We start from the raw sequence: 10,020 nt of genomic DNA on the forward strand, positions 1-10,020 counted from the left end.
CTCCAGCTTCCCATTATTCTCCCCATATCAGAATTCTGTCTTTGGCCCAGAACTCAAAAGTGGGTATTTCCAGTTTACTCCTTATGCCTCAGCAATCCTAATTCGAACTAATTCATGGTCACAGCAGTTAGCATGCAGCACTTTTTGTGATATTACTCCATAATCTTTAGGTTATAAGGACCTGTCCGGGTTGCTGTGGCATGACTAGGACATAATGCCCCAGGAAGCTCAAATCTGGGCCAGGGTGAGGTTGGTGCAGTAGACTCAGTGGCAAATCTTACAGCTTGTCACTGCAGAATCAAACTGACGTGGGTTTGCTGTTGTTCACAAATTTCTCATGCTTTCACACCTCGGAAAAGCTCTGAACAGCCCTTTCAGCACTGACTCTGTCAGGATGGGAACACCACACCAGTTTGCACTTCATGTTGGCACCTAGAGGGGAAGAAATGTGACTTCTTGTTGTTGTTTGTGTCCAACAAAACAGAAGAAAGCAGGAAGCATCCTGAATGCACCTGGTTTGGGCTAATGCTGTGCTGAATTTCCGAAGTGTTTATTGTTTCAGAGCATAACCAGCACCGAAGGGATGGGTAACAGATAACCACAGCACAGCAATATTCTCCATATGCACTTCTACAAGCTTCTCAGGAAGAAAGAAACCCCTGGGATCAGAGTGCTGGGGCTGCTTTTCCTTTGTTTGACTTTTGCTGGTACCTATCCATCAATTTACTATAGACACATCATTGCTCCACTGACTTGCTTCCCTCCACTCACACTGCTCGGATGAATAATAATTTGCTGCAAAGCAATTTGGAAAAGAAATGCTGACAGACTGAGTGTATACTTAGCCAGGGTGAGATTTTGTTCTATTTCTACTTTTTCAATGAATTTTGCTGGCTTAGAATTCTTAAAACGTCCCCAAAAGGCTACTGCTTTAGTGGAAATTCGGTGTCTTCAAGGCCCATGCTGGACAACAGCAATAACAAAGAGATTAGAAAAGTTGACCATGCTTTGAGGCAGTGGGATGTCTTGAAGGCCTTTCTCTAGAAAGCTGCCTTTAATACCCACGAGCAAGTCACAGTTCAGACATAAAGCTTGTAGACAACACCTTTACATTTGGTGTCACTTCTGCCACTTAAAAGCTCAGAGAAGCCTTTCCATCTTATGAATACTGATTAGTTCAGCATCGTCGCCTCTTTATTTTTTATTATCTTTCTGAGGAAACTTGAGAACACAAGAATTATTCACACCTCAAGAGCAGGGGATAGAGCAAGATACTTATCATGAAAACTTTAGGTCAGAGTGTCCAGTTTATGCAGGCACACAAGTACCCATGACACAGAGAATATTATTCCATACAAGAGGTGTGCAAGGCCAAGGAAGGTCTGTTGTGGAGAGATGTGTGACTGTAGCTTTCTCCTACTGGTTTACTCATGATCCAGCTGAATCTAAACACAACAGCCACACAGTAAATCACAGGAATGAATCAACAGCAGAGTGCCAGTGATGTTCATAGAGAGTAAAAATACACATTAGGATACATCAGACAAGAAGACCAGTCATTTCTCACTTCAGAGCAATGTGATCTCCTTCCCAGCAGGCAGCAGACGCTGAGAAAGCAGCAGCAGCCAAACCAAATGCAGGAGTCAAAGCTGCACTGCCAGCCTAGGACTTGGGAATGCAGACAGAGAATGAGTCTGCTTTTTCTAGGTGCGACCTGCTTTGAAAAGTTTCTTTGGACAAGCAGCCCTTTCCCCTGAGGTCGGGTACAGCAAATGCAGCTTGGCTGTGCCCAGTTTGCCTCTGTGCACATTCCATGTGCTGCTCCTTCCATTTACCTTTGCACATCACAACCACTCACAGAAGAACACAGGAAACTGATAGCAAGGAATTATCTAAATAAAATATTTGAATGTAATTTAAAGGTAAAATAAGGAGAAAACAACCAGCTCTCCTTGGACTGCTACTACATGGTTTGAGTTGTGCTATTGAAGCAGGAAGATTTGAGAGTTGCAAGGTTTTGTCTAACAGAGATTTTGTCTTTCTGGGTGTATAAATTCTCTCAATGGTTTCCTTGAAGGAAAGACAAACATGACAAACAAACATCTCTACAGCCTGAAAGCCATGAGAGCTGTTGTCACTCCCTCAGGTGATTAGATCCAGCTGTACCAGGTTTTCACTTCCCAAGGTATCATCTTTCAGTAGTAATCATCATTTGGTTTGGATTTTTTTAGCAGACCAATCTGTAAATAAATGCAGTCTTCCTCTAGGGAAGGCTGTTTATTCTTTCTTGTAAGCGAGTCTGAAAAATCTTTTATTCAGTGTTATAAAGTATGAACATATATTGCATTCTATGGAAGGAAAATAAGAGTTTGGATTCAATTTCACCAGCAGCTGGGGAAGGCAATTTCAATATTAAACACTGCCTCTTTAGTTACCACTGCTGGTTTTAAACTCATAAGAGAACGTCAGGCAAAATAAAATATGTTTGTGTGGAGTTTTCATCCCCGAGTGACCGTAGCTTAATCTTTGTCATTCTCATCCTCCACTGTATCAAAGAAGCCTTGTAGCTCTTCTCTCTGCTGACTTTTTTGTCACTCAGCAGTCTTTTGAACAACCCTCAGCAGAGCTTTGCAGCTTAGTGAACCATCTCAGATCTGCAGTGCTGGAACTTGGGCTGAAGAATAGGGCTGTGAGTGAGGAAATCAGAGGTTTTTCCCTTCTTGACCACAGGCAAAGCATTTGGGGATGTAACATGCCTGGTGACAGAACTACTGGTCTCATTGTCTCAGAATTTCTTAGTGGAGCAGAACATGTTTTCAGCCATTTTCTTCCTCTCTAGTCCAACATTATTCCTTGAGTGTATGTCAGTAAATCCATCAGCAATCAGTTGACAGTAATGCTTCATAGATCAGTCATTTTATTTAGTAGGAGCCTAGATAAAGAATGAGAGGAGTTTATACAAACTATTACACATTCCCTCTTTGTCTCTCAGGGTAGTCCTTCATGTTTTTCTGGCATTTTTGTTTTGTTTCTTTTATTTTTATGTGGTAAGTGGCTGGCACAGGCTCTCTTTATCTATTGCAAAATTCATTATAATTGGAGTACTTTAAGATTTTTAGCATTTCTAGGGGGAATTGGTTCTTTGCAGAAGAAGGGTTTCTCCATTGTGGGATTCATACCATAATTAGACAAAATGATGGGCTAAGTCCCAGTGGAAAAAATGCACTGTAATTGGTGTTCATTTTTGTTGCATAAACCCATGGAGATCATGCTGGTTCCTCCTAGTGCAGCCACTTCTGAAGCACAGACTTCAATTTAAAACTGATGTATCATTATTACCTAGAACCCACAAATATCTTCAAGACTTTCATCTGAGTCTGATGTGAACATTCTTCCTCTGAGCAAAATAAAGCATCCCAAAGAACATTTACGATCAGTTTAAGGCATCTGCATTACCTAATCTCAGAAGCCACAGATTACAACCATCCATGCTTTCCCTCATGTTTGCTCAGGCATCCTTGAAGTCAGAACAGAAACACCTGGCATGACACAAATCATATTTGTATGTCAAAGTAAGGCACACAGAAGAATTTCTTCCAGCCTGCACAGCACCTGGGACAAGAAAATAGCTGATGACAACCACAGAACAAAGGTACCACCCCCCAAGTACAGATCTTCTTCAGTGCAAGCAAGATGTGGCCAGATTTTGTGGAAGTTAAAAAAAATATTTAAATGTGTTTATTGCATCTAACAAATCCTTAATGAGGACGGTTGTTATTAAGAATTAACCAAATATTTGTAATTAGATTTTTAGGTGAAAAATACCAGTCTCACAAATTTTTGCTATTACCTTGCTGATTTCAGAAAATACAGGATGTTCACAATTAAGCCAAGTCACATCAACCCCAAATGTATTTTTACAGAGGAACAAACCAGTGCTCTGTGTATATGCAACTCCTCCAACTAATTAGCACCCTGGGATAGGTTGTTCATAAACAGAAAATGGTAAGGGACCACTATATCCCAGCAGTACCTTGTGTAATACCAATCTCAGAATCAATGAAGATTTTACCTGAATCCTCACCAAGTCACTGCCTCACAAAATAAGAAAATAAAATTCCAGGTTCAGAGAAACCAAAGGGAATGATTTTACCTATGATGACAGAAATCTAAGGCCCTGGAGGGACATGGGACACTGCTTCAGAAGACATTTCCTTTTGATCTTAGGCATGAATCATTTCTTTAATATCAACCTCATTACCTTTGGAAAAATTAATTTATTTTACTAGTTATGTCAGAAGTGTCAACATATAACTGTGGGTGCTGCCAGGCAATTACATCCCTTTGATAAGGGACAGAAAAGGAACATTATTTGCCTCATGGCAAAGACACTGGGTCAAGTTCAGCACTGTCTGACAGCAACCTGATGCTGTTCTACATAACAGTGGCCCAGCAGCCTGCAAATGTCCTCAGTTCAAATTCTGATGGCCAGCTGCCCATACCCACACTGAAAGCTCAGAGCCATTACCAAAGGGATTAAACCTGGACCATGCTGGGAAGTGTGAAGAACTTTTCAGCCTTAATAGTTCCACCTTCCAAGCACGGCACATAAAGCTGACCTGTCTGTACATCTGCCATGTTTCACCCCACTTTTGGACAGATTTAAGGCTTCGGTCTACCCTCAGCCATCATTCCAATCTGTGATACGCTTACAAATCAGACAAACCAAAACCAAGGCCCTTCATTTGGACGGGTTTAACCATGAATCACCGTTTTAAGATGGCACAGTGACAAGAACAGTGCTTTGTACTGTGCCACTAACAGGAAACACTGGTACACAAAGCCTCATGTAATGAACACAAACATTCAGCAGCTGAACAGCTCTTGTTTTCAGCAGGGAGAGGGAAAGGGAAAGGGAAAGGCATGATTACTGTGGATGGAAGTACAGGTGGCCATGCACAAGCATGCTACAGGGTGAAGCAAACAGGACTATCCTGAGTTCAGAAGCTTTCTCTACAGGCAAGATAATATAAAACAGTCTTGTTTTGACATTAGTGCAGGCAGCAATAATGGCTCTCCTAAACGTAACACCAAGATCTGATTTAGATGTAAGCCAGTTCAGTCATACCTGGGATGAATCTGGCAGTATTTCCCAGCAAGTTGTAGAATTATTTATTTTAAACAGCTTAATGTTATCCTGGAATTATGACACAAAAAATCCTGAAAGAAGATTCACCAGTATGTGTTGATACCTAAATAAGAGGATATATTTGTAGAGTACCCAGGCACACAGACTCAAAACAGATTTCCAGTTTTCCAGTTGAAAGTATGATTTTAGATCTCTCTTACATTTCTCTCTGCATATATCCTTAGAACATTAAAAAATAAAAGCCACAGTTTTTCATCTGTGTGAAATTCATTGCATACCATTAACCTCCTGGTTTGCCTCTGCATAAAATATTTCTAGCATTTCTGGTGATAAAAAGGCGGCCATAAACAGGAAATGCATGCAAAGATGTTTCTGGTATTGATTCTTCTCAGTATATGCTGTATATCATGCACACAAAACAAAAATGGTGGCCCAGAGCTGTTAAAGAATCTCCAAGTTGAGCTCAGTGGTTTTGCTGAGTATCTCGTGGCTGCTGTGATCCCTGATGTCTAATGGAAACTAGACTGCTTGTAAATAATAAGCTATCATCTTATTAGCACAAACAAACAGGAGAGAGAAATGAATCATGCCTGTCACTGCTTTTAGCACCCCTGCTGCTGTTACAAAGGCTTGGGAATGTTGCAGAGGGCACCGTTCCTCTGAACAAGACTGGCTGCAAACAGGCAGGCTCAGTCCAAGAAACATCGCTGGATTTTCAGACCTTGAGTGGATCTGTGTTGCCTGTGGCTGTTGATCGGCTGGGAAGTGAACCTCAAATGCTTTCACTGTTTCACTTTGGTTCTGAGAGCCAGCTTGAGAATTAAAAACAGGCATTGCAAATGGGAAGATGCTAATGCTATGCAGAAAAGATGGAGCCGAACGGAGCCTGCAGGCTGGGTGCCCTCGCTGCAGCGAAGGCAGGCAGCCCTCTCCTGGTATAAACACCACTGCTGTGTGTCTGCCCAATAGCCCTTTGCTTTTCTGGCAGAATTAGAGCAGCTTTTCATTAATTGTAAGGCATATCCAGCAAGTCTACATATTTCCAAAATCCATTTACTTCATCAGTGGACTGACTTAAGTGTCCCTGAATACTTCTGGAGAACAATTCAAACACTCTACATAAACTGCTGCTGTCTCAAGCCAGCTTCTGGAGAACAGCAGGCATATGGACAGAAGTGAAATTAGTCTGAGTTCACGCTGGGTTCACCTCCTTACCTATTTTTATGCTGCATGGCAAACAGAGATATTTGTATGCACTTGTATAATTGGGACTGTCTGGGAAATGAATTTGGCTCACTTGGAGCTCCTTCCTAAAGATCTAAAACTGTTGGTTTGCTTGAGCATAATATTCTAATTTCCTTCAAAAATGCACATCAAAAAGAATAATTGAAACACAAATTCCATCTCAGTGCTTGTAAAAATGCATGCAAGGCACCTCAGGATTTGATTATATTTGCACCAGCACAAGCTGCCCTCAGAGAACAAAGCTCAATTGATTTCAGGGAGTCTGATTTGCCTGGATGAAAATGAATTTTTAATAGATTTGGTTGTCAGAGGGATTATGCAGGAAAATGAAGTGGCAGGGTGTTCACACAGTGGACTGTTGTGGAGGTGTTTGCTGGTGGCCAGCAGGCAGGAATGGTGCTGTGTGTTCGCCACAGACAGCAAGGAACAGTGCCAGGCTGTCACGGGAGGAGAATCCCAGGGGAGCTGAGGGGACCAGCTGCCAGGAGACATCACCACACTGAGTCTTCCTTGCAAGAGACCTCAGACCCCTTCCTACCTCTGCACACTGGCCTGGTTTGCCACCACTCTTCAGATTATTTCCTTTCATCTCCCAATAACCCAAACACTACTGAAAATTGCCAGCTTTGAGAAATTTTATTTGATATGAAGTCCATTTTCTGGTTCTCTAAGGCGAGCATTTCATTCACGACAGAAAACTAGCAGAGGCCTCAAGCATCAGTAAGGATCCAGCTCAAGGGCTGGTACAAATCAGCTGAGCCACAGTCCCTGAAGCAAGGATTGAAGCACAGCATGTGCTGTATCCCAGGGCAGAGATGCCCTCCCATTCACATGAGAGCAAAGGCCAGCAGCACTTTACTTTTATAAATGAGTAAGCTCTGAGCTTCCTGAAGCTCAGGTCTCCGTGAATCATTACATTGTTTAAATACAAAGCAAAACAGGAGTAACAAACAGATACATAGTTATAGATCGCTAACAAATATTGTTTGTGTGTTAGTCTTCGGAGAGTCACTGAGTGGTTTTCTGTCTCCTCTTCAGAAACATAAGGCCTTAAAAACTATGATTCCATAATTCCAGAAACAGGGGCTCCAAGGGACACCATCGTATGTGGCAAAATTCAGAAAAATCCACAAGAGTTGTCAGATGGTGGACACTCATTCTGGCTAAGCCACAGTCTCCTCTTCCATTCCACGAGTGAGATATTTAATCAGCAGACAGAGTTCCTCCATGTGCTTCTGTGTCTGTCTTCTGCCAGTCAGCCCTGATGAGGAGGTGATCCAACATCTCCCTGCCTCCAGTCAGTCTGAGCCTTTGTGTATCCACCTGTCAATCCAGCTGCTAAATTACAAGCCCACAAAGAGACAATCCAAAGGATGTAGAAATGTTGTGATGAAATATTTCAAAATACACAATTGACATTTGCCTGACAAATGCTACTCTGTTATTTTCCCAGACCAAGCATCTCAGAATCATAGTAATATGAAGGAATTATTCCCCAAAAGATCCTCCATCTGATTTTCAAAGCTCCCTACAGTAACAAAAATATCAGCCCTCACAGGTACAGCACTACATCTCAATGAGAGAGGAAAAGGAAGCAAACATTTTTTCAGTTCAAATTTATACAAAGCAAATCAGAAAGAGAAGCAGGAGTATCTTTACTCTTTTTGCACATCTATAAACATATAAAAAGTACTGAAATATAACATAAATTTAGTGTGGAGAAGTCTAATTGCTCTCCTGTGCCTCATGTCAACCACTGCAGCAGTGTATCACAAGCCTTATGGAGAATCAATCTGTGCACAAAGTACAAGGGAAAGGAAAGACAATGACTAGCCAGTCACTGGGTTTTTTTCCTTCAAAGAAAATCGAAGTTTGTAGACTCATACAGGTTTCCTGCCTTCCTGTTGGTGTATATCTTTTAATGATTCATTATTTGATACACTGTGGCCCATGCATTTCAGGGGTCATCAGAATTTTATCTCCACAGTTGTGGGTTAGCCTTTAGACTTCAAGAGCAAACTAAAGGCAGGACGTAGTTTTCAGAAACAAAGATGTGAGCTGACTATTTTATTTTCAGGCACTTTCATACCCCTGAATAATATAATTATAGAGCTTTCTGGGTAAATTGTGGCAAGCTGAACGGAATACAAAGCGACAGTGCTCAAAACCGAGCTATCCAGAAGCATTTCAAATACCAGCTAAGGAGAAGAGGGGAGGGATGTGTCATTTCTCTCTCAACAAAAACCAGCTTGCACTCATGACATCTTCACTTTCTTGCCCAGATGTTGTCACAGGAAGAAAGTATCAGAATATAAATTATGCCCTATAAAGTACAGATGGGAGCAAGAACCTATCTTCCATTTCAGCCCTTTCCTAGCCTGGGGTCCAGGACTATATTAGGTGAGACTGAGCCCCCGTTTCTGGACTGTCCCAGATAATATCCCACATACAGAGCTTGGAGAGAGACAATTGGCACTGCAAAGAGAGACTGTCTAGCCCAAGCAGGGCCAGGTTCACACAAGCTTTGCCACAAAGGCTGCAGGCACTCAGCTGCCTGAGCCACGTGGCTCAGAGAATGTGGCTGCAGTTTATGACAACGAAGGGGTGCACAGAGGTGCAATTGCTGACCTTTAAGCCAGACTAAATCCAAGGTACCACAGCTCTGCCACCTCCCTTGTGCTGGTAGTGCTGCTTGAGCAGCTGAGTGAGCTGATCTAACTGCAAACAAGTCTCTGTCAGGTCAGTTCTCTGAACAGCATCACTGTGGGGTTGTATCTGTAGGAACACAGGGCAGAGACAGCAATGAACCAAGGCACAGCACCAAGCCTGGATTACATGCCCTCTACCTGCCTTAAAGCTGCACAGGATGAACTCAAAGTATCTCATTTTGAGAGTGATCTGTAGTTCTCATGGACCAGAGCACAAGCACTCATGGGCAAAATTCTACTTATGCCCTACGCAACTTCTAATTAAAACAGCAGGTACAAATTAGCATGAAATTGAGTCCCTTAATGGATAGTTTTCCCTTTTCTCTTCAGTTTAAAATCACCCTAACAAGCCTAATTCAACATGCAAGCAGGATGTATCCTCCAGTGAAAACTCCAACACAAAATTAAGTCACTGCAATTTTACACTGAATATTTTTTCTTCTAACCCCTATACAGCATGAAGCCAGGAGTGCAAGCTGCAGAGGACACCGCCTTTCAGTGACACATGGAAAAAAAACAACCAAAACCCCTAACATTTAATTATCCTGTCCTTTACCAGGTGCTGAACCTCATCTCCAACACAGCTGAAAAATTTAGCATTTTCCTTTCATCCCAAGTCTACCTTCTTGTCCAACAGCTGTCAGGACCCTGACTGCACTAATAGGTCTCAATTGCCCAGATGAGCCTCAGCTGGGGCTTCCACTCACACTCTCTGACAGGGACTTTATTTAACCTTGAGGTTAGAACCATAAAATGGTTTGGGTTGGGAGGTACCATAAAGTTGATCCAGTTTCAACCCCCTGCCATGGGCAGGAACACCTTCCACCATCCCAGGGTGCTCCAAATCCCATCCAGCCTGGCCTTGGACACTTCAGGGATCCAGGAGCAGCCACAGTTTCTCTGAGCAACCTGTGCCAG

The sequence above is a fragment of the Corvus cornix genome, chromosome 4A (assembly GCF_000738735.6).
Source record: "Corvus cornix cornix isolate S_Up_H32 chromosome 4A, ASM73873v5, whole genome shotgun sequence".
Lineage (NCBI taxonomy): Eukaryota > Metazoa > Chordata > Aves > Passeriformes > Corvidae > Corvus > Corvus cornix.